We start from the raw sequence: 25,851 nt of genomic DNA, 5'->3' as shown, positions 1-25,851 counted from the left end.
ACCAAAATAAAATTTTACCTAATGGCTCACCCTTTTACTCATTACTGACAACTTGTGTAGTTCTGTATTTTTTTAGGACTATCTTCAGCTGCTTTTTTATCTGGATGAACATAAAATACAACATCTCGCAATTCTTTTCTTCTCTGAGCTACAGACCTGCCTACATATCTACCTCAGAAACCAAGCCTCAGTCCTCAGTCCACAATCCACTGAGCTCGCAATCGCAAATTTGACAGCTCGGAAAACTGTAGTGGTACCTTTCTATTTGTAGGTCATTGGTGCTAATTCAGTTCATAGCTGAAAGTTTTTACATTGAAGTATAAACATAAACTTACCTTCTTTCTGTTACTGACCATTCATGTAGTTCCTTCCAATGGGATAGAGTTTTCTTGCATCGCTGACTCCGTGAATAAAAAAGAAGAAACAGCGTAATTTTTTATGTTTTTTGGTAGAACTGAGGTTCCGACTCAAAAATTTTGTTCATAAACTACTTGAATCGTTTTCTAATAGTTTCTGAGATGACTCAGCTGGTGGAGTTGAGGATTGTAGTAGTAACCTGGTATCGTTACAACAGTTCAAAGTTCAAATCAGGTTTATTAGATGCCATTTTTATAGCTTGAAGTTTTTCGTTGTGCGCAACCTATCCTGAAAAATGAAACAGACCATTAACTCTTTATTTTTCAACTTCTGACAACCCATTGCATTGAGTTCCAACTAGCAGGGTTATCTTGCAATATTTTACTGTTAAGAAGAGCTATAGCTTTTATACTCTAATGTTTTTGGTTAAACTTCAATTTTCTAACAAAATTTCCTAAAAGACCTGCAAGCTTCTGGTTTGCTGTATTTACACAGCACTATGAATAGAGTGGAATTTTTTAGTAGCATATTGCAAGCATATGATCTACTGCGCACATCTTGTGTATTGGATTTTTTTGCATAGTTCAAAATGGTTTTATTACTTTAGCACTAACTCTTGAAAAACCGAAAATATTCACATTTGACTTTTTTTGGACATTTTGTGTTGTGTAAATTGCGTAAGTATATAGAGTAAGGATACATTTAATTTTGTGAAAATTTAGCACTGCTTGGTTGACCCAAACTTCTCTTTATTAGGGCATTGACCCTAACAAGGTTAAAAGTTTATGAGCAGCTGTGTTGGCTGCATCTGCCTTTCAATCGAATAAGTGTAATTTACTTAAGTATTTTACCATGTCATAAAATGACTTCTACCCAGCCTCAATATCTTTCATTATATTATTTAGATGAATAATTAGTAGTGGCTGTTGTAAACCTTGTTCCGGTTTGTATCCTTTGAATTTCAGAACAGCATTGTATTGCCTGAAGACCTGGTGTGAATTTCTCATTTGAATAGGTTTGTACGTTCTTCATGATTGCTTGTTGATTAGCGGACACACAGAGTTATACTATACTTTTTATCATCAGAGAACAGCCTTTTAAACATGGTGATTACCTGGAATATTATAGCTTCATTGAGAATAATAAGTTTCTAATAATAATTGGATATCTCTCAATGCAGTGTTAGTTGAAAACTCGCCTAGCTGCAAAATCATTGAGCAATAGTTTCATATGATGCTGCTGTAATAGGAACATAAATGCTGCCTCTTGTTCGACTATGTTGAAGTAGTTGCAAAAAAGCAATGAAAGTATTTTGTTTTCTTTAGGATTGTCCGCTCATCACTTCATTGTTTACCAATTGTTCTGTATCACCTTAATTGTTGCAAGCTGGGTTCTCTCTTCCGCTGTTGATATTAGGAGTAGAAACACTTGTCTGTCCTGTAAACGTTAGAGATTTTATTAATGACTATCAATAGCCGCACATCAGTTCTGTAATTTAGTGATATGAAACCTTGAAAAAACTTGAAACACTGCAAACCATACAGAAACTTGACTAAAAAGGTAACTTATGTCCCACTGAAAACTATTCATATTTACCAACCCTGAATTATCCTGTCTCAGCAAAAAACATCTGATTTAACAGCAGCTGTGTGTTGGATCCAGCGACCAACACGTAGAGGCGACCTGGGTCGGCTTACTCTACCGGTCTGCATTCACCTTCCACAGGGGCCGTGTAAGTGTTGCCCGTTGACCAACACGCGGAGGCGACTAAGTCGGCTTACACCACCGGTCTACTACAACCACCTTACACGGGGAATTGCTCCCTGAGTGATATTATGCTCGTTCGACAAGGTCGACCTGAGGTCGACCGGGGTCGACAGTGCTTCTATACTCTACTCCCAAAGCACAGTCCGTAGACTGAGGCTTAGAGTAAATAAGTGCTCAGTGTGATTCTGTTATTGCGCAAGGTAACAGAAGAGTGTGGGTCCAAATGCAAAGCATGTATTGAACGAACTTACTAGGCCGAAACACGGCCTTAAGTATAACCAGATATGCAAATGAGGTGGCTAGGGCCAACCTCCTCTAGGGGCGTGACTATATAAAATAACACAAGAGAACACAACTCTAATGACAATAACCAAAAAGGAGATGGTAATGCATGTTTCCATCACACACGCCGCCCCTATAGACGACTACCGGCTATATATAAAAATCACAAGAAAAGAAAAAAAAGATACAAGAATATAGGAACACACCAACTAGCTACAACAAAACAAACAAAGAAAAGGAAGTATAATAATATGAGAGACCCCAATTACTAAACATACCAAGAGAAATATTGATAAACCATGTCAACCGTGTCATCTAGGAGGTCGACACGCGATTCGCCAGGTCCTCCAGACGACGAGCCGCCCGTCGGAGGTTGGAGGCCTCCTCTCGCAAAGCGTCCACTGTGACCCGGGGTCGTACGTCCCCTAGCCGGCTCTGGATACTGCCTATCGTCGTCAATCTTCTAGGGGCTGGGACCGGTCGTTCCAGCTTGGGCGGACTGCACCACTTCTTCTTCGGGGGAGAGGGGAGAGGTGCCTGGAGCCCTCTTCGCGTAGGCGGCTTGGTTTTAACTGGCCCGTAGGGTGTGGGCTTTTCGAAGGCTGGAGGATTATTTAATTGTACCTTTGTGCTCCAGGCCGGGTAGCTATTTCGGTCGACCTCGTATATAGTAATTCCTTTTCCACCGTGAGCCTTCCGTACCTCGGCATCCTTAATCCGAGCCTGATGTTTTGCAATAGTATCTCGAGATGTGGAGTTTCTCCCACATTTGCAGAAGAAGCGTGTAAAATGTTGGGCGATGTGAATTCTGCGCCGCCGAGGGTTAGAGAGTAGTTGTTGGCATAATGGACAGCTAGTACCTTTCTCTCGACATAGTTTCGAGATCGTTTTAGCTGTCTCTGCCGCGATCCATTTGGTCGGTAGTGGGGAGTGTGGAACGTGATTATCCAAAGAATCCGTTTCTGAGTCACCTAGGGTTTCACCCGGCGCTGGGTGGAGCTCCAGTGGCATGATCTTTACTTCGGGCAATAGGGGTAAAGCTCCGATGATCGGTGCAGCCTTCTTTACGGTTTCTTTAGTGACTTCCATGTTGAGAAAAGATATAGGTGTGTGCGCCTCGAGTTGGTAACAAGTAATGAGCGCGTTCTGTCTGGGACCCAAAATGGCCGCCTTCTGACCTTGAACTCCGAGGGCTTCTCCCGATTGGACGGTGCTAGTGTCGTAATCGGTCAAGTACGCGGGAGGCCTCCTGATTCGTTGGGGCCGTGGCGCATCCCCAGCCCCGGTATCATTAGCCTGGGCTCCCGTATTTTCCGTGGCTCTTTCCTCCTCGGGTATCAACTCGCCGCCAGGGCCGGGGTAAATCATCGAGGTAGGATTGTGTTCCCCTGGGGGGACCAAGGAATCTCTCCTGGGAAATCGAAGTGCTTCTGACCTTCCTGGCGACTGAGGTATTCGCAACTCCGTCAGTTGGCTAGGCAGGGGCAACTCTGGAATAACGACTTCTGGGTTATCGTTTCCTCGTGCGATTTGCCTTCTGGGTCGACCCCTCATGTTGGGACGGCGAGCAGGCTCGACTTCAACCGGGGCTCGTCCTTGTTGCACCGGACTGGGGTGACAGAGTCGTAACCTTCCCTCCGCTTGGATAGATCGCTGTCCATACCTCTCTATTTCGTAAGTATGGTTTTCGTGACTCCTTAACACGCGATAGGGCCCCAAGTACTTGGCTGCTAGCTTCGGGTTTTCCCCCCTTCTCCGCCGCTTGCTTAGCAACCACACGAGGTCACCCTCATTGAATAACGGAGGCTCTCTCGCATCAGTTGACACAATTTCTTTTTGCCTATCTCGGAGGAGAGTGTGGGCTTGTATCAACCGGTCGTGGACGGTCTGCACATACTCATGTATGCTTGCGAATGATTCTAGTCTATTCCCATACAGCAACTGGTCAGGAAGACGTAGTTCCCGACCCAACATCAGATAGTTGGGTGTTTCTTTAGTGGCGGAGTGTGGTAACCCTCGCAGCGTCCGCATGATTTGTGGCAGTAACTGGTCCCAATCTTCCTGCCCTCTGCCCAGCAAGAGAGCTCGTAGGGAGTCACCCAACACACGATTGTTTCTCTCAACCACCCCATTCCCTTCGGGGTGGTACGGGGTAGTCCGAGATTTATCGACTCCCCACAAGTCGCATAGCTCCTGGAATAACGAGGACTCGAATTGGCTCCCCTGGTCGGTATGGATAATCTCGGGTAGCCCGAAGTAACTAAATATCCTCTCGTCTAGGATCTGGGCTACCGTTGGGGCTGTAGCGTCGGGAATGGCTAAAGCATCTGACCACCTAGTGAAGTGATCAGTGAGCACCAACACCCAACCATTTCCTCGAGGGGTCGGAGGCAGGGGTCCCACCAAGTCTATGGCTAGGCGTTGCCATGGCCTCCCGGCGTACAGCCGTTGTCTATTCCCGGAGGTCCGCCCCTTTCCTGTTTTGGCCCTCTGGCAAACTTCGCAAGAGAGGACTGCTCTCCGGATATCTCCGGCCATACCCGGCCAATACCAGTCCAATTGGACGCGTTTCAAGGTCTTCTCCACACCGCAGTGTGTTTGCTCGTGGGCTTTCCCTAGGATCTCCTGTCTCAATGTTTTCGGGCATACCACCACCACCTTTTCTCGCCCATTCTGGGTGAGATGGAGGGTCAACACGCCCGACTCGTCGAGCCGGAGCTGGTGAAACATCCGGGCCAATCGCTGCAGCTCGGGGCTGCCTACTCGTAGCACGGACTCTTCCACCCCTCTCCGGTTCCTGACGGCCTGGTAAATGACCCCTAGGTCGGTAGCGGCTCTCTGTTGTAGTGCCCGTACTTCATCCAGCGGAGTTTGTACCACCGTCAGTTGTTCTGGAACCTTTTGGACTACACTTTCACCAGTTCCATCCACAATTTTGGTTTCGCTAGTTACCTTGACGGCTTGTAACTGAGGATCCTGAGGCCTTCTGGGAGGGTGGTCCGACACTCTGGGTGTCCCTGCACCGCCCGGCAGCCGTACTGGGACTGGACTGGTTGGTGTGGGAGTCGGGAGGCCGTGCCCTAAAACGGGTCTGTTGCCCGGTAGTCGAGGCCATTCATCCTCATCCAGCTGACGGGGGTTGGGACTGGATGTTCCGGTGCCTCTTGGCGGCTGTACCGGAACTTGGTCCACTGGCACAGCAGTTTCCCAATTCGTTCCTGGGTTTACTAGAGAGTCGCATACTTGCGACCTCGTTGGCCCTTGATCCCGCCTCTCAATAGCAGCACACTGCCGGCAGTCGACGCACTGTCGTCGACTCAATCCATCGGCGTTCCCGTGTTTATCGCCTTTTCGATGGATAATTCGGTACTTGTGCTCGGCCAGGCTCTCCAGCCACCGGGCCACCTGGCAAGAGGGTTCCTTCCTCCGGTGCAACCAAACCAAGGAGGCATGATCGGTTCGGATGGTAAACTCTCTGCCATATAGGTAGGGCCGGAAATGCCGGACAGCCTGTACCACTGCCAGTAGCTCCCTTCTGGTTACGCAGTAATTGCGTTCGGCGGAGGAGAGGGTCTTGCTATAGTAGGCTATGGGTCGCTCCGTGCCCTGCTGGACCTGGGATAACACAGCCCCAGTCCCTACGTTACTAGCATCGGTATCTAGCACGTAGGGCAAGGAGGGGTCGGGATATGCCAGTACTGGGGCGTGTGTCAGCGACCATTTGAGCCTAAGGAAAGCTTCCTGTTCCTCTTCTCCCCATTTCCAGGGGACCCCTTCGCTGGTCAACAAGGTGAGAGGTTTGGCGATCGAGGCGTAGTCCGGCACGTATCTGTGATAGTACCCAGTGGTACCCAAGTATGACCTTAGCTGCGTCACGTCCTGGGGTGCTGCCCATCCACTTATGGCCTGAATCTTCTCAGGGTCGGTAGCCACCCCCGTGTTGCTGACTATGTGGCCCAGGTACTTGACCTGGGTCTGGAACAAGCTGCATTTGGAGGGCTTTAACTTCAGCCCGGCCTGCCTCAATCGCTCCAACACCTCGGCAAGCCTAGTGACATGACTAGAGAAGTCGGCTGACATGACGATGATGTCATCGAGGTACAGCAGCAGGGTTTTCCAGTGTAGCCCTTGGAGGACACGTTCCATCAGCCGCTGGAAGGTAGCTGGGGCGGAGGTCAGTCCAAAGGGGAGCACCTTCCACCTCCACAACCCACTGCGTGTGGCGAACGCCGACCGCTCCTGGGCTTCGGCGGAGAGGGGTACCTGCCAGTATCCGCTCATCATGTCCAAGGTACTGAAGAACCTACTACCGGACAAGGCGTCCAAGCTCTCATCAATCCGGGGGAGGGGGTAGGCGTCCTGGCGAGTGACACTATTAAGTTTCCTATAGTCTACACACAATCGCCACGCCCCGTCCTTCTTCCTCACCAAGACCACCGGAGAGCTCCAGGCCCCGTGAGCGGGCTCAATCATGCCTTGCTTTTCCAGGGCCGAAACCTGTCGTTCGATTTCAGCTTCCTTCTCGTGTCCTACACGGTACGGGTGTTGGCGGATGGGTTGTGCCTCTGGGAGGAGGGGGATCTCGTGTTGTACCAGGGTGGTACGCCCCATGTCTTCACTCCCTTGGCTGAATACATCCGCATAACGGGTCAAAAGGTCTTCCATCCTTCGGTGCTCGGTAGGGGATGAGCAATGTGGTGCCGCCTGTCGGAGCAGGTCCAGCATGTGGGGAGGTACGTTGGAGACAGGAGGGGGAGTTTCTTTGGAAACCTCGGCGTCTCCCTTCGCTGTCCAGGGGGCCCCTATTTCGTCCGGCCCGACCCCAGTGTATTGCCCCACGACCGTTCCTGCCGTCACGCTGACGGGATGGTCGGTGGGGTTCATACAACGGATGGCCACTCTCCCCTTCTCACCGGGTTGGTGTAGGCTGGCGGCCACCATATATCCATTCTTCGTTCCCTCAATTAACCCGACTGGCTGATAGGAGGAGGACGTGAGACGTCCGGCAACCAGGACCTCGGTTCGAGGGGGAAGCGTTGTGGCTCGCATTATCTGCACGCTGCTTGTCAGAGGTCGACCCTCTCGGTCAGTGCAAGTCAACTTCTGTCCATTTAACACCAATGTGGGTTGCTGAAAGTTCATCTCGCAGTGGTGGTCGACCAGGAAAGGCATGCCCAGGATGGCATCCTCCTTCAGGGCACACACCACGAGAGACACAGTAACCTGGACACTCCTGACTCTGACCGGGAGAGTGATGAGTCCGTGGAACTGCAGCCGGGTACCATCTGCCATTTGTCCATAGTCCTCCCGGACCTCCAATTTGCTTTTGACATCTTTAGGTAACCGCTCAAAGACATGTCGTCCCAACAAATTAGAGGTACATCCGGTGTCCACGAGGAATTGGACGGGCTGGCCTCCGATGCGACCTGGTAAGAAATAGCTGCTATTATGCGGCTTCCATGACTCGTCTCCGTGGGTCCGTCTGGCTTTGCTAGTCCTCTGGGGGCCCTTCTTGGAAGGCCGAGACGGCTTTGGCCAGACGTAGGTTTCGTCCTTGGCTTCTGAGAGTGGGAGACCTGCACACTCAGGTAAGGGTTGATATTGGTTATGCAAGGGGACCGGTGGCGAGCAGGGGGGGAGCCTGTGTCGCCTAGTCCGTCGTGGCTGTTGCCACTGTCCTCGCAAGGGTATATTTGATCCACAGTCAGTACTTCCCCCTACTGCTGTGGATGGTAACCGTTTCCCGGCCTCGTGACTTGAGGCTGTTGTCTTTGGGAGGCTTGGGGGCACCGGCGTTGGGTGTGCCCTGCCTGGCCGCAACCCCAACAATTTGGTCCCCTTTTGTCCACGCCCCGTTGTCCCAACAGCTTTCCTTCCCTCAGTCCATCTGCTAACCCCTTTATAGCCATCAGGACGTCGTTCAAGGTGGCTGATGGGGGGTCCGAATGGACGGGGGCGACTGTAGCGGGGGTGACTTCTTCTTCCTCCACCGTCATTATTAGGGGTCGGGCACCAGGCCGAGGAAGAGTGGGCTGAATTTGCAGGAACTCGTTCCCCGCCTGCACTGCTTCCTCCAAGCTCTGTGCCTTCATTGCCAACAGGTGGCGTTGGAGGGGCGTATTTCCCAGTGTCAGAGAAAACGCATCCATGGCCATACTGGACTGGTAGGATTCTGGGAGGTCAGCGTATGCTATTTTCACCAGACGCTCCATCTCTGTGGCATGTTCTTGGAGGTTCGTCTTGGGTTCCCTTTTTAGGTGGAGTCTACTCCTAGCCTCTCTCGGGGAGAGCCCGTACTTCATGCGTAAAGCCGAGAAGATGGAGGCAGGTGAGTCCCCTCGACTGCAACCTCTGGCTCCCTCCTTCAGGGTCTCCCGCAGGTGGAGGAGCGTGGCCTTCTCACTCCACTCATTTGCTTCCGCAACCTCTTCGAACTGGGAGATGAATAACTCTACATCCTCACTCCCATCGAACTTCGGAGGCTTGAAGCTGGCTCCCCCTCTGGGTATCTGTAAGGCTCTAGTGATAGCCTCTGTCAGTTGACCAATCTGGTCGACCTGCTGTAACTCTGCCTCAGCCAGATCTCTGGTAGCATTCCGTCGGCTGTTTGGCATGGTTACTAGGTTCGTCTTATAAGTCCTAATTACCGCAGTTCAATCCCACTGCTGCCACCAGTGTGTTGGATCCAGCGACCAACACGTAGAGGCGACCTGGGTCGGCTTACTCTACCGGTCTGCATTCACCTTCCACAGGGGCCGTGTAAGTGTTGCCCGTTGACCAACACGCGGAGGCGACTAAGTCGGCTTACACCACCGGTCTACTACAACCACCTTACACGGGGAATTGCTCCCTGAGTGATATTATGCTCGTTCGACAAGGTCGACCTGAGGTCGACCGGGGTCGACAGTGCTTCTATACTCTACTCCCAAAGCACAGTCCGTAGACTGAGGCTTAGAGTAAATAAGTGCTCAGTGTGATTCTGTTATTGCGCAAGGTAACAGAAGAGTGTGGGTCCAAATGCAAAGCATGTATTGAACGAACTTACTAGGCCGAAACACGGCCTTAAGTATAACCAGATATGCAAATGAGGTGGCTAGGGCCAACCTCCTCTAGGGGCGTGACTATATAAAATAACACAAGAGAACACAACTCTAATGACAATAACCAAAAAGGAGATGGTAATGCATGTTTCCATCACAGCTGTCCATATTCTCAGAATTATCCTTTCTCTCATTTTAGGAAAGTAAGAAAAAATCCAACTGGCCAATCAGATTACTTTGTTTTGGACAAAAAGGACACGACCTTGTATAAAGTCATTGTGCTAGTGCAGCCCGATGAATGCAAATTTAGCTTGAAACAAAGATATGTATACATTCAACGTTTATTATATGGACTAGCGGAATGCTCAGGGTAGTACGAGTATTAAAAAAAAGGTTATAAACAGTGACAGGTAACGTAGTTGCTATTCGGGTGCCACATTGCCAATGGCTAATTTGAGTAAGCTTACTAATAAGTGCTACTGCTTCTCATGATGTTACGCCATCAATTTAGGTATATCAGCACAGCTAGTGTACTTACATGTATATACCTACATATCTATATAACTATGTACTTCTACACCTATATACTTATATACCTAAATACATATATACATATAGTGTATATACATATTTACATGTACATATAAACCTATATACCTACATGTATATATGCATGTATGTATACTTATATACTTATATACATGTACATATACACATATATGCATATCTATATATATATTTCTCAAAGTTAGTATTTATATTCGTCAGTTTGATTGTCCAGCTATAGCTATTATTTTATCATTGCGCCCACATGCTACGAATCCTCGGTTAGGAAATTAAAATCTAAGGCGTTCTCATATTTGATATATCAAAACCACATGCTAATTATTTTTAGCAAAGTGTTCACGCGCTACAAACCCTGGCTAAGAAATATTTTAGACCATATGTATATGCATCACGATGCTTCTTTGTATTTATTTAATTAGGGCTAATTTGTTTAGCCCCATGATATCGACAATAGTTTATCTAAAAACTTAAAATTTTGCGACTCGCGTACTGAGTGCATATGTTATTAGGAGATTCGGTTACTCGCCATGGCAAGTTCAGTGTTATTCGTTACAGTAAAACGGTAAGAACATGAAGGATATGAAGTTTAAAAGCTAGAATGGCAAGTATTGTAATATGTTATATACAAATCAATTTTCTGACCAAAGACTTTTTTATTACCCGGGCAACGCCGGGTAGCACAACTGGTATACTTATATACCTAGCATTTCACGAGTAATAAAAAAATTACTGAACATATTTTGGTAACTTACCTGAAAAGCTAGATATTTACTATGACAATACCGATGTTTTGGGTTAGCTTAACAATCGTTATGCACAACTCTCACTGCTAGTTAGCACATAACACCATAACAGTACTAGTTATTAACCGCAATCAAGCGCTTCAAGTCCGAGGATCTTAACCAATGTAATTGTTATTTGATCAATGACTCTATTGTATTCGCCGCCTCTAGATCTGGAGGTACCGAGATCAAATCCAGTGCTGTGCAGTTTCATTGCTAGATTATAATTGCTATAACTGAACACAGGGTTTAATTGCTATAACTGAACACAGGGTTTAATTGTTATAACTGAATACAGGGTTTAATAAAAACATATCAAGATATAACGCTTGATGAAAGCATGTTAACAGGTTAAAAACTAATGATAAACAATAGCAATACTTTTTGATGATATCGGCTAAAATTTTGTGCATGTTTATCTATTAACCTTGATGAAAAGTGTTAAAAAAATGAGTTTGTTTTCTGATTCAGAAGCTAGTTGGATAGTTTTAATGTTTTTGTCCTAAAAATGCTCAATTAAAACTCCAACAAAAATATCTTTTTGCACATTTCCTGAAGCACCATTTAAGGGAAGGTGGAAGGTAATTAGAAAATCTATGAACAGAAACAAACCCTTGGCTAGAAGTGTAAAATAATATGATGCTAATGTAATGCTAACGCAGTATTTTGGATAAAAAAACATTTTAAGGAAAACAGTTTAGAAGGAATGGTGGTATCAGAGGTGCCTCGCAAGGTATATATCAGGCTGAATGTTTCTGCAATTGATGCAGTATTTAGAAAGTTTTGCAACTTTTAAAAATTTGCAGTGTAACATTTTTGAAAGTTTTAATTATAAAAGTTTTAAAATTATAATGGTAATTAATAAATATTTGTAACTAAAATTTGAAACTTGCCAAGTTTTAAATTTAGGAAAGTTAAAAATTTTGAGTGACATATAAATAAGCTCATTTTTTGTTTGTTTTTTGTTTTTTACCAAAAACAGCTTTTTATTATTAGGTTTACTAATGCAAAAAATGATTTTTTAATTAACATGGTTATTTTGAATTAATCTGAATATTGTTATAGAAGCAGGACTTTTGATATAAAAAGCGATAATTCTTCTTGCTTAGGTTTGAGTTGTAAATGTCATATCTAAAGATTATCAGCTCTCGAAAAAGGGAAGAGAAAAATAGCTCCACCGCCTAGTCAGGTTAGTCGATGAATGAATGTTTTGATAAGGCTTAGAGGCTAATGGATTTAAAAATTTAAAATGAAAATTCACTACTAATTTACTACATCGGTGAAAGGTTTTTGTTGAAAAAATACCATGTGATTGTTTTTACAACCACCATCTCTTATACTAAATAATCAAATTGGGATTGAAATGACTACCTACAATACTTTAACATCACTATTTTTATTTTAATCAATAGCAACGATCTAAAAAAACCCTGTGGCAAAATCCGTATAAGTATGAATTATGTAACCATTTACAAAAAACCTATTAAAATGCTTCCTCAATTTACACACAATTTCAGCTTTTTGAAAATAATTGTATGGTTTAGCCAATTAAGCTTGCTGAAGTTTAATACTTTTATTCTAGTCAGTATGTTTTTATAAATTGGTAATAAAGTTTGTCAGTATATTGTGTGGACAGTAGGCACATTAAACAAGACATATTGCTTATACTAAACTTTTGAAAAGACATTATTTCAGCATTATAAGTTGCTTTTAAAGATTAGGCCCTATAATTATTGTGTTAGAGAAATTGTATGTGAAATAGAAAGAACCCATGGCTAACTAAATGGTTTTAAATGGTAATAAAAAACTTTAAAATCTGATGATGTAAAACAAAGGTGTACCTGGTGCAGGGGTAGGGGTATAATGAGGAGGTGCTGTGTCATTAACAACTAGAGTAGGAGGATTTGGTAAAACACGTGCTGGAGCCTTCAGGTTTCTCCTACATACATGTACAAGCAGTTTATGACAATAATAATTCCAACTATTAATTCAGTTAAACCTAAAAAAACATTGAGTTTAAAATATTCAGTGACTTTAGCTAAAATCTAGCTAAAATTAATTATAACAACAGATGGTTGTTAAGAATATAATCTTTATCGAATCTACATTAAGTTGCTACTTTACAATCCTTACAGGAGCAGCATTATATCACTACACTAACAACAATATAACATCAGACTAACAGTAATATAACACCAGACTAACAGTAATATAACATCAGACTAACAGTAATATAACACCTGACTAACAGTAATATAACATCAAAATAATAGTAATATAACATCAAACTAGCAACAAAGAACTTTGCATTATGGTTTATAAAATTCTCGGGTGAGATCCTGCATGCTTCAACCAATTAGAATTTATATCCAAGTTAAAATTATTTTCCGAGCAGTATGTGTATAACATTTCAGTAGGAGATTGAAATTTGGATTAGCAGGAATATGTTTATTAAACTTGTGCAATAAAAAAACGAGCAATTATTTTATGCATCATCAAATGGGTTGCAAAGACTATAGATGTTTTGGTAGCAATGGCCTTACTACACATGTACAGTGGAAACTCGGTTCTCGAATGCTTCAGTTCTCGACCAATTTGGTTTTTGACCCAAAAAATTGTGATTTGTTTGTCTCGGATCTCGAACAAAGATTTGGCCGTAGACTAAATCGCAGCATACGCATTAGTATTAAATGCTCAGAGCAGCTTCAGAAATAGCATAGAAACATTCACTAACGCAGAGAAAAGCAAATTACACTTCACAAATTCTTTACAAAAAAAGAAGGAACAATTTGGGAAGGCATCCTTTTAATGTTAAGATTTGCTCGCGAGACAACTCCTCTAGTCGACTTTCCTTAAATTATTTTGGAGTAGGGTTGGGCCAGTATTTAATTTAGTGCCGGATCAGATATTCTTCCCACTTTTTTACCGGTTTGCTCGGTATCGGTATCCTCGGTATTTACCATATTCGGTATCCTTTGCCAACTAAGAAAGTTCGGTATTGTCGGTACTGTTGTTTGGTATTGTCGGTACTGTCGTTCGGTACATTGTTTTCAGTGTGTGTTTAAACTTTAAATGGTTTAAAGTTTAATGGTTTAAACTTTAAACCATTTAAAGTAACCATTTTAGTAACTGTCTCGAACAACTTTTACCGTTGTACAAAAAACATTCTTTAGTCAGCAGTATATGGTTACGGCAATGAGACTCCTTGTTTTAGCAAGCCAGAAAAGAAAGATGGAAATATAAGTTTCATCATAGATTTTTTTATTGTTTATTCTATTACAAAATATAGTTATTGATACAAACGTTAAGTATAATAGCGAACAGATAGATAATGGCAAGGGGCTCTTTTTGTTAAATATACTGAAACAGCTTACAGAACTCTTATTATCACACATTGTAATCAGGTAATGTAATCACATAATTATACGCAGTCAAATTAGAGTCCAGTCTCGTTAGATTCTTTAATCTTTATACATTCTCCTGTCTTTGGAGAACTCTCAAAACCTTTGAGGCTGGTGGCATTATCAATGTAACGTAATATAATAGTAGATAAGGTAAGCGTAAAAATTTTCGTTGAACTTGTTCGCTAATGCGCGCTGAGATTAGCATGTTCGTCAGAGAAGCGCTTTAAAAATCTATCCGGATATATTCGTATAACCAATTGCCGATAGGCTTTTATGGATAAATGCCAATCATATAAACCGGCCGCGGATAACTAGCTGTCACCAAAAATTATTGGTGTCCTCGGATACCGAGAATCCTTCGGTATCGGTAAGAGTGGATAATCCAATACCGGCCTAACACTATTTTGCAGGAGGATTTTCCTTCAATGATGTAAAGTAAACGTGCCATTGGTATTATTTTTTTCACACGTTTTCTGATGATACTGTTCTGTTGAATTTCTCGCTGTTTCGTTATCAATTTCTGCAACTTTTGGTATTTTATCTCAAGCAAGAATTTTTTCGATGCTTTAAGAGCAAAACATACGACATTTTTACGGTTTTTGTTTTCTTTGTTCATCAAATATTTTATTAAAAATAAACACGAGTCATACCTACCCGTTTATGTTTATAGCATGTAGTATAAATTACAGTTTATAGTGTGAAATGTTAAAAAATTACTTTACCGAAGTTGTTTTTTATACTGGAACGGATTAAAACTTACATACATTAATTGTAATAAGAATAATTGTTTTGGATCTTGAACAACTCCATTTTTAAACAACCTTCCGGAACAGATAATGTTTGAGAACCACGGTTTCACTGTACATTATTTTAGTCAGTTACAAGATAGCTGATAGTCTACTTCAAATGACCAGAAATTTTCTGCTGTTTCTCGACAACCCTCCTCTTAACAATGTTTTTTTAACAGATTGTTTCACTTGAACATGACCCAACAGGGTCTTCATTGGTGTTCTGTTTGCATGATGAGAAGACAGTTCCCCTCTTCACCATATACTACTATTCCAGATTCTGTTGGATATTCTCGCAAGGGTGCAGGTTACTTGATAACTTGATGCACAGGAAGTCCACCAAAAATTAGGGCCATGAGCTATAATACTTTGCCTATCATATTTTTGTTCACTGTAGCATCCGGAACCATATGTTAGCTGAGGACTGAAAAACATGCTGCTAAATACCAAAGCCAGTTTATCCAGCTTTTCATTCTTTATTGGTAGCAAACGCAATTTTAAGGCAAATGTCATTACAGTCATACCTTGCCATAGGAATTTAATGTATTTTTTGGACTTGCTTCGTATATCAACCTACTCGTGTCTCAGAGCGCTAATTCCTATATAAAACAACTAAATATAAATTAATACATTACCATACTATTAAAAAGCCACCTAACAAGGGTATTACAGGAGAGAAAAAATTTAATTTGACGATGGAGTGGCCATCAGGAACCAGCTTGTATCTCATGGGTTACTATTATCAAGAACCAGCTTGTATCTCATGGGTTACTAGTATCAAGAACCAGCTTGTATCTCATGGGTTACTAGTATCAAGAACCAGCTTGTATCTCATGGGTTACTATTATCAAGAAGAAGTTTGAAATTCTATTCATATCTTGCTTTTGGTATGCATAGTGCTTTGAGCACTCATATGGCAAGGTATGACTATTTGAAATGCAGTTCTCTTTTAACAAGAAGTTATTTAGTGACATGCACACTTATTTTCTAAAATGCCAGCATTTCCAGTGTCAAGTATTTCAATTGCATAAAGCACCATGTGTTTTAATAAACTTTATTGTATAACATAAGCACATAGTTCATTTGACTATGGGAAGAGTACAGCTCAACAAAATTTATCATAGTTAGATAATGGAGTGAGAAATATAACAAGGGAGACAACAGCAACTATTATCCTTTTCTGAAAGTATGTATGTTGTATGTTTTGTATGTTCTTTTTGTATGTTTAGGAGTGAAAAGCCAATGAAAAACAGTTCTACCAACAACAAAATTGATTTTTTCGCATGCCAACACTGGCATGCAAAAACTGGCATGCCAATTTTTGCATTCCAACTCTGAAATGAATTTGAATTTGCTCCTGCAATTCTCATTTCGAAGCTAAAATGTTTTTTTCAATGATTCTACTTGCCCACATATGCACAAACACCTGCACACGCACACATTCGTGTACTTGCGGACACGCACACTTGGACAAACATGCATTCACACATACGCGCACACTCACACACTTGCACACACTTGCACACACGCGCGCACAAGCGCACACACGTGCAACTCGCGCGCGCACTCGCCCGCACACACACATACTGTGCATGGTGCGTAAAGTGGCAATGACCAAGTGGTACACAAATGGCAGGTGTTAGTCTGTGATGTATGTTCCTGCACAGAATATAGTTTGTATAAAAGTTTGCTTAACAAAAGTCGAAGTTCAGGAACTTATCTCAGTGACAAACCCTGAGCACGTTAGACAGACAGTAGAATAGATAAGAACTGCGCCAGGTAGTAGTTAGTTGAAGGCAGAATAGAGGCATTTTCATAAGAATATTGTAGTATGAAACAAAATTGGAACACCTGTAGGCAAGCATTTCAGATATGCTTGTCTAAGATCATGCTTGGTACAAAGTAAAAGTGACACACTGGTATAGGGTTGTGCTTGATAGAGCATAAAATACAAACTTATATTCGACGAAATGCTTAATATAGTACCAAATGGCTACTATTGGAGATGGGCACTCTTTGTTGAGGTCGAAATAGCTACACACATGTGAGGGTGAGCTTATTAGAGAACGAAATATTCAACTTACGTGAAGAAGACAAGTGCAATGACAATTATAATCGCCACAATTACCCCTGCTGCCACCACTCCTCCAGTCACTGTAACAGCAAGAGATAAGACTAGTAATCATGCTACAATTGTAGAACTGCTCTTTCTAGTTCGCTTAGTTCCAAATTACAAATCTTAAAACAAGAAATGAAGTCTTGCTGTGCAACTGAGAATTTTCAAACATTTAATTTGTCAGTTTATCACATGAATTAGAATGTATACATTCTTAGCGGCTAACTGAATTATTGGCACAAGTTCAACTATTCCGTAAGCTAGCATCAACCAATGAGAGACAGTTTTGAAGATCTTATGACATTGCATTTTCATACACACCTGCTGCTGCGCTTGTCGATGAGGTTGGATTACATGTGATCTTCAGTGTGCTTTTGGAGCCTGTAATTGAATCAGTTGTTGAAGATATAATAGCATAAAATATATTTAAATGCAATCACTTATTTGTGATACCATAGATGCTACTCTTAGATACAGTATTGGGGGTTAACAAGATTAAAAGAAAACTGATGAAAGTTTGTTTAAAACATAGTTTACTTAGTGATCTATTGTATGTATATAAATTTCATTGTTTGTCATTTTTCTGTTTGTCTATTTGTCTGTCTATCATCTGTCGGGTGTCTAGTTATAACAATTAAACTTAAGAACAAAAATCCCCTTTGCGCTGTCTTTGAACTCAAGACTTCCTGGTCTGCAGGCAAGCATTCCATCTACTGAGGTAAGCGGCCACACAGCAATGCAATAGAATAATTGTTGTCATACTCATTACACAGCTTGAATTATGTTTCTTTTTAAGTGTTTTCAAAAATAAAATTGGTTACTATAGACAGGCTTGAAGATCATGACTGTGGGAAAGATCATTACGTGTTATGTAAGGATTATTAAGCTTGCTTTAGACATTGTTGTTATTATAGTGAAGATTTGACTAGTTTAATTTACTAGCTTAAGTTACTCAAACTCATTGGGTAATGCAGAGCAGTCAGCTTAAATTAGCTAATTCAATACATGGCTAGTATTTTACCTAATGATGCAAGCCTAGGTAACTATAAATAAATGATAGTTGTTTACATTTCAATATGTAACCAAATTTCATAAATTATTTAGTTAATAAATGAATTTATAATTAAACTACAATAACATGTATAAATTCATTTAATAATAATATTTATAACTTATTATTTACAATTAACTAGTTATAATTAATAAATTGTTCAGTGTTATTAAAATAATCATAATTATGAATTAATTATAGTTTATAATTAAATTATAGTTATAAATATATACTTACTGTCTTCTAATGTGAGCTAACTTGAGATTAGTGTGGTGCAGTGAGGGAGTAGGTTGGCTTGCTTTAAAATACATAACTAAATCTTATAAAATGCACATGGTAATTTTCTTGAGGCAAAAATGTTAATATAACCAAAAAGTAAAAACTATAAAAAGGAAAAGTAAAAAGTTTAATACAAAATACTAATAATAATACCTATAATAATACAAAATACTAATAAAACAATAAAAAGAGCTTTTAGCTTTTCAATTTAGCGACTGTTATTTTAAGTTGAAATTAGAATTCATTTAAAATCAGTTTTTGTAGTTGAGGTTTAAATTAAAATCAAGTTTATTAAACTGAGTAGCATGGTCGGCATAGAATTTTCAATATGCATCCTCAATACAAAATCCTCTCAAAGAAAAGTTCCATGGAAACGGAGTGTTGAAGCAAAACCTGTTTCGGCACAATTTTAAGAGAACTAGATTAGTTCTCGGTGTTGCACAAGTACTAACGTATACGTATTGCTTAACTTATTAATAATAGCTGTGAGAGCAAGTTTTAGTGACGCTGAGCATAACACAGCGTTGTTATGTGTATTTTAACCCATGTAGTGACTATCTGCCTATTAAATTCATTGTGCCAGATGTAGCTCAATAGTTTAAATTGTCGCATTAAGAATGGAAGACTTCAAGATGCAATCCTCTGTGATGCAGATTTGTCAATGATAAATTTTAATCACCTCAGCTGGACATACACACCACAGACTTTGTGATTTATATATAGCCTAACTGAGTGCTAGGTATTATCCAGGTAATAAAAAAGTCTGTGCACAGAAAATTTATTTTTATTTAACATTTACGGCATTTACCATTCTAATTTTTAAACTGTGTCTCATGAGAAAAACTATTTGTGTAGTTCAAACAAACTGAGAGAAAAAATACAACTGTGAACACTTTCAAACTTTATAAAACTTTCAGAAACTTTGAAACTTCATATCAAAAAACGTTTTTTTTGTACAGTGAAATAATTTAAAAGAAAAATAAAACAACTGCTAAAGTGTTTAAATGGTAATGTAAAATACTTAGTAAGCAATGGCTAAATGAAATCTGTTTTGCTATGATCACAATTAAAAATGATGTGGTAATGACATAATTACCACAAACTGAGAAAAAATCAAAACCAGGAATTTGTTGAATTATTAATAACTATTAGTGCATAGAAGTGCGTGTTTAAAATAGGTTGCTGTTGCACCGGAAGCTATCCATCAAACTTTGAATACAATGATACTGGTAGCTCTTGATACTGAGGATACTGGTACCTCTTGATACTGAGGATACTGGTACCCATTGATACTGAGAATTTTGGTACCTCTTGATACTGAGGATACTGGTACCTCTTGATACTGTGGATACTGATACATATTAATACTGAGGGTACTGGTACCTCTTGATACTGAGGATACTGGTACCTCTTGATACTGAGGATACTGGTACCTCTTGATACTGAGGATACTGGTACCTATTGATACTGAAGATACTGCTACCTCTTGATACTAAGGATACTGGTACCTCTTGATACTGAGGATACTGGTACCTCTTGATACTGAAGATACTGGTACGTCTTGATACTGAAGATACTGGTACCTCTTTATACTGAGGATACTGGTACCTCTTGATACTGAGGATACTGGTACCTCTTGATACTGAGGATACTGGTGCCTTTTGCTACTGATGATACTGGTACCTATTGATACTGAGGATACTGGAGCAAAATTAAAAATGAGATATCGGAGTGTTGTTGTTTAGTTCTTTGTCTGACAAACGGAGAAAATGTAGAAGTAAATCTTACTACAAAAAATTCAGTTGTCTACTTAAACGGTATTTAGTCTGTACAGGTGTATAGCGATTGAATTTTATTAAAACTCAAAAATAAGATTGTAGCAGCACATTTAAAATTAAAGCAGGTCATTTAAATGTTACAACTTGAAAAATAAGTAATTGTAAAAAATTTAGTCATGCAAAAATTCAAAAATTTAGAATATTCAAAAGGTAACACATCTAATAACTAATAATAAAAGTGCACATCAGTGTGTGAAGCTACGAAAAAAGTTGATAGTATATAACATCAGAAATGGGAGTGATAAGAACGTCTTAGCCTTGTGGTTACACACGCTTGTTACTAGACTTACGATTGGAATGTCACCAATTGAAACACAGTTCGAAAGAGATTTTTTGGTGCTAAAAGTTTATGGCCATCTTCGGACAGGTGAATGACAGACACCAGGTAAACAAACACTGAGATTTATATATATATATATATATAACAATAAGTAATTGTATATATGCACCGGTGTTATTGCGCCGGGCGCAATAACACCGGCGCATAAAATGTGGCTTGCCCAAATACCAACAGCAATCAACTCAGGTGAGTTGTAGAAAAGTGCGCTATTGGGAACAGCTAAGGTCTTGAGGCGAGTGCTCTAACTCCCAGGTCTCTGGTAGGAGACCCGAGTTAGAGCAGAATTTACCACCCATACGGGGTATCCGGGGTGAGGAAACAATTTATATATATATATATATGTATATAGATAAGCGCTGCTATTGCTTTACCTGCTAATCTGACCTGATATTAAATATTCGGAGCTGTGTTGCACATTGCATTATAAATACAAACCTTGCGAGATCTCGAACCATGCTCCCTTTTTTGTGACACTGCTATCAGTTTTAAAAATCCAAGAAAACTTAGATGAAAAGCTGTACGAGTTAGGAGAGATAGAAGAGTGGCAAGACGTGCTCACATCAGCTGAAATTAACACAGCAACATTTTATTAACCATCATGGCTGACACGTTTAACATTGCAGCGACTTCTCACTAAACAATGTTGAGATAATACTGCAATAAAACGACATGAAATATGTCAACTTACATTTAATGATTTCTAAGTGTTCAAAAATTGTATGAAATCACTAACAATTGAGCATTTTGAAGGATTGCAACCTTGTTTAAGTTTCGATTCATTAGCTGACACTTAGACAAATAATATATTTATACATATACGTACATATATCTTAAAAATATACATCTATCTCGGACATTTTAGCCGCTTACAAATTGAAACCTATATATTTATAAATATATATATATAATAGATAAGTGGTCAGGCCTACGATATATATACATATATATATAATCTCATTGGTAATGGGATTTGTGTCCCTTGCCTAAGCTCTGAGCTGCTCTGATGAGGCTTCAATAGCCGAAACAGTACTGTCTGTAGCATGAGTATATATATAAATATATATATATATATATAAATATATATACCTATACACACGTATATATGTACGTGTGTTATATATATATATATATATCTGCACATGTGCGCGCGCGTCTGCACATGTGTGCGCGTGCGTCTGCACATGTTTGTGCGCGCGTCTGCACATGTTTGCGCACGCGTCTTTACATATTTTTGCGCGCGTCTGCACATGTGTGTGCGTGCGCGTCTGCACATGTGTGCGCGCGTCTGCACATGTGTGCGCGCGTGTTTGCGCGCGTCTGCACATGTGTGTGCGTGCGTGTCTGCACATGTGTTTGCGCACGTCTGCACATGTGTGCGCGAATCTGCACATGTTTGCGCATGCGTCTTTACATGTGTTTGCGTGCGTCTGTACATGTGTGTGCGGGCGCGTCTGCACATGTGTGCACGTGCACACGTCTGCACATGTTTGCGCGCGTCTGCACATGTGTGCGCGCATCTGCACATGTTTGCGCGTGCGTTTTTACATGTGTTTTTGCGCGTCTGCACATGTGTTTGCGCGCGCATCTGCCCATGGGTGTGCGCGTGCATCTGCACATGTGTGTGCGCACGCGTGCATGCGTGTGCGCACATTCATGCGCGTGTGCGCGTGTGCGCGTGTGCGCGTGTGCGCGTTCGTGTGTGTAAGTATATAAGCTGTCGAGTATCCAAGATAGACATATATATATACATATACATTTATGTATATAGATGTTGAAAATTTATGCATATACATGCATAATATATATATTATAACTGGGCAACTGGTCAGCAAACTGCTACCATTATGTATGAAAAAATCAATAATTTTAAAACTGAAATTTTTAGTTCAGTAAGACATTTCAATTGATTGAAGAGGCTTCAAATTTTAAAATCCTTTAATTTTTTTGTAAGAACTAATCACTGTAGTAAAATAATTTTAACAAAGAATGATTACGAGTTCTTTTCTAAAAAGTTTAAAGTAGCTTATAATATATCATCAGGTGGAACTAAAAATATGTCTACACAAAACCTGTTCTAATTAAAATAAATTTTATCCTTGTTAAAATAAATTTTATTTTATCGAACTGTTTACATTATTAAAAGTGTCAAATTACCATGAGAAATGCCCTACAGGATGAATTTATTCGCGGAGTTATATTTTGCGAAAATTGTCTTTTCATGCATATTCGCGGATGAATTTATTCGCTAAAAAATGCCACTCTCTAGGAAAAGTTAACTCTATTACGTCTAGCAATAGAGTTAACCTTACGCATGCGCGGCTGCAAGCATTGCACGTTTCGTTTTCTATTTAGCTTACAACTACAGGTGGATTGTGCTAAGCTATAAATTCTCTAATGCGTTCAAAGGTGTTCCCGAATATCTATAGATTTGGAGGCCTTTGATGAACGGTAAACCAACAATTTGTGGTAAGTATTGAGTTTTTCACATTTACTAAATTAGTTAAATTTTACTTCGGTTCTTCGGTAAAACACAATATTTATTTTTTCCATCCTTACCGCTTCATTATTTGTTTTAGTGTGAGAGAGTGACTTTTCATCATACACGGAAGAACAACGATTGCAAGGGTGGTATATGTCATTCTTAGAAGATCACCAATCATTCAGGGAGATCTTGAAATTGAGATAGAAGTGGCCGCAGCTGCTAATGAGGAGAATATATCTGTTTTAAAAAAGGAACAAAAATGCCTTTACGAGCACAAATCTTTGGCCAACCAGCAGAACTTTACAATAGTAAGCCACGAGGAGAGTTCTGATAATAACTTTTTTACTAGTCATGTAGTAGCGAGAGAATCGCCTTTAACATTTACCCAAGACAGTGACAGAGCTGCTATTACCAAAATAACTAGTCAGAGAGCACCATTACACGCTAGTATTCACTTATCAAGAGTGCCAGTTAAATTTTATTGCTAGATAACCGCCATAATGACTAAACTGTTTATATTTACTCCATTCATCGTTTGTAAAATTTTATTTCTATTTGAAATATTTTATTTTTACACTCAAATTTGTAATAAATTATAATGTATCTATACATGAAATAAAATATATAATTTAATCATGTTTGCTGCCGCGATATCAAGGAGTTGTCGATGAAGGGGTCTAAGTTGACTGGTTGCTTCTCTGCCAATATTTATGCCTTGATGAATATTACTACTTGTCTCTAGTTTTCGTAATCGAAGTGAGTTGTTTCATTCTCAATCTGCAGTAAACACAAAAAAGAAAAAAATATTAACAAGTGTCAAGGAAGTACAAGGACACTAGCTGAAGTATTTAATGAAAGCGATCAGTTTTTAAACTAAAGAATTAACTAATGCAGTTAATTATGGAAAAACGTATCTGCACTGCAAATCAAATACATACCATAATGTCCAGATCAGAATCATGATCGTCCTCAACTTCGGTATTAGAGATTGATGGAGTTGATTTCAATTTAAAAAGACTAGGAGAGCTTTTTTGCGATGATGAAGCCATGCCAAACAACATGTAAAAACCTTGAATAATTTTGTAAAGTTTGCTGCAATGGCAATAAAACTCGAAGCCCGGCGACGATTTTAAAGAATTTTTGGAACTCGGCTACGTTTAGTACTTCAGCCTAGTGGCTATTTACACTATGACGCCGTTCTGCATATCTTGTGACAACCTTGAATAATTTTGTAAATAAATGTGATGCATTGGCAATGGTGTTAGCTCAAAGGCCAGGCAATGATTTTAAAAATGTTTTGGAACTCAACTACGTTTAGTATTTATATTAAAAACTAGCCTAGCGACTAGTTTTCAATGTGATGCAGTAGTTATTCTCCCTTGTGATTAAAAATAGAACTAATTATTCACGGAATTTAATAATTCGCGGAATTGACTGTTCGCGAAATCGCGAATTTTTATGACCAACGAATATTTTCATCCTGTAGGGTACATTGCATAACATTCATGCCTTTAACTGTGTTTATTTTTATAATTCTAGTAATATATTTATAACATGTTTATAATGTTTATGCTTAATTATATTTGTAGTAGTATAAGCATTATGTCAACATACCGTTCTATTACCACAACATACAGTTTACGATAATATCTTATTCATCACAAAGCTTATGTTAACATGACTGTTATGTTACTATAACAAGTATTAGCATAACATATAGTTTTATAGAGTTTATGCAATAAAAAATTGTACTTACTTCCAAACTTGAGGCAGTCACTGTAAGACTCTATGTCTTTATAAAGAACCTTTACATCAGCTGATGACTCCACATTACATTGACAGAAATAGCTTGAATCATAATGACCATAGAGATCAGTGAAGTCAGGTGTTGTGAAGTATACAGGGAGTGTATAGCTAATCTCTTTACCATCTAAATCTGAACTACACATTTCTTTGACAGATGATTCTAAAACATTGACAGTTTTAAATATTATATCCTATTATAATAGATTATTTTTATGTTATGTTAGATTATACATGTATATATGACTATTGCTTTAGATATATTTATTTATCTACATATATTAATTCATATATATAGATATGAATTAATGTACGAATATAAACAAATATATCTAAATAAATATATACAGATATCTATATTTATTATTGTTAGAAACACTAGTTTTGTAAAAAATAATAAAAGATACAATAGAAATAATAATAAAGAAAGATGACTCAATACACATAGTGAAGTGCAGAGTGAATTATAGTATAATTTATAATATGAAAAATACTTTCTTGTTACTCAAGTGATCACCTGATGAGACCTATGTCTGCTCAAAACAGATCTGTCATGATTAACCAACAGATAAGTGCTCTCTATATTGTACATTACACAACATATATATAATATACATATATATAAATATGTATAAGTGAAACTTCACTCTATAAGTTAAACATTCTATTACTAATAGTTTCATGCGGTTCAATAAGTATATATAAATATATATAACTAAATATATATATATTATATATATATATATTTAGACATTTTATCTAAAGATTGTGATACTTATTGTACCGCATGAAACTATTAGTAATAAAATGTTTAACTTATAGAGTGAAGTTCCACTTATACATATATATATTATACATATATATATATATTATATATATATATTATATATATACTAGGTGAATTCTCAGCAGTGCTCGGGAAATAAAAAGGTCTTTGGACAAAAAAAATTTGACA

The 25,851-nt window shown here is 39.7% G+C and overlaps 1 long non-coding RNA gene across 1 annotated transcript; it reads right to left on the bottom strand.

Annotated features, from left to right (window-relative positions):
- Window positions 1-1,609: 1,609 nt before the first annotated feature.
- Window positions 1,610-17,130, bottom strand: LOC137407726 (uncharacterized). Its single transcript, XR_010980034.1, has 3 exons — window positions 17,072-17,130; window positions 12,637-12,734; window positions 1,610-1,794 (listed from the first exon to the last, which is right to left on the bottom strand). It is a non-coding gene; the product is annotated as an uncharacterized lncRNA (long non-coding RNA).
- Window positions 17,131-25,851: the final 8,721 nt, after the last annotated feature.

Source organism: Watersipora subatra, chromosome 11 (genome assembly GCF_963576615.1).
Source record: "Watersipora subatra chromosome 11, tzWatSuba1.1, whole genome shotgun sequence".
In the NCBI taxonomy this organism is placed as follows: domain Eukaryota; kingdom Metazoa; phylum Bryozoa; class Gymnolaemata; order Cheilostomatida; family Watersiporidae; genus Watersipora; species Watersipora subatra.
The sequence above is the reverse complement of the archived record's forward strand: the minus strand, read 5'-3'. Positions and strand labels throughout refer to the sequence as shown.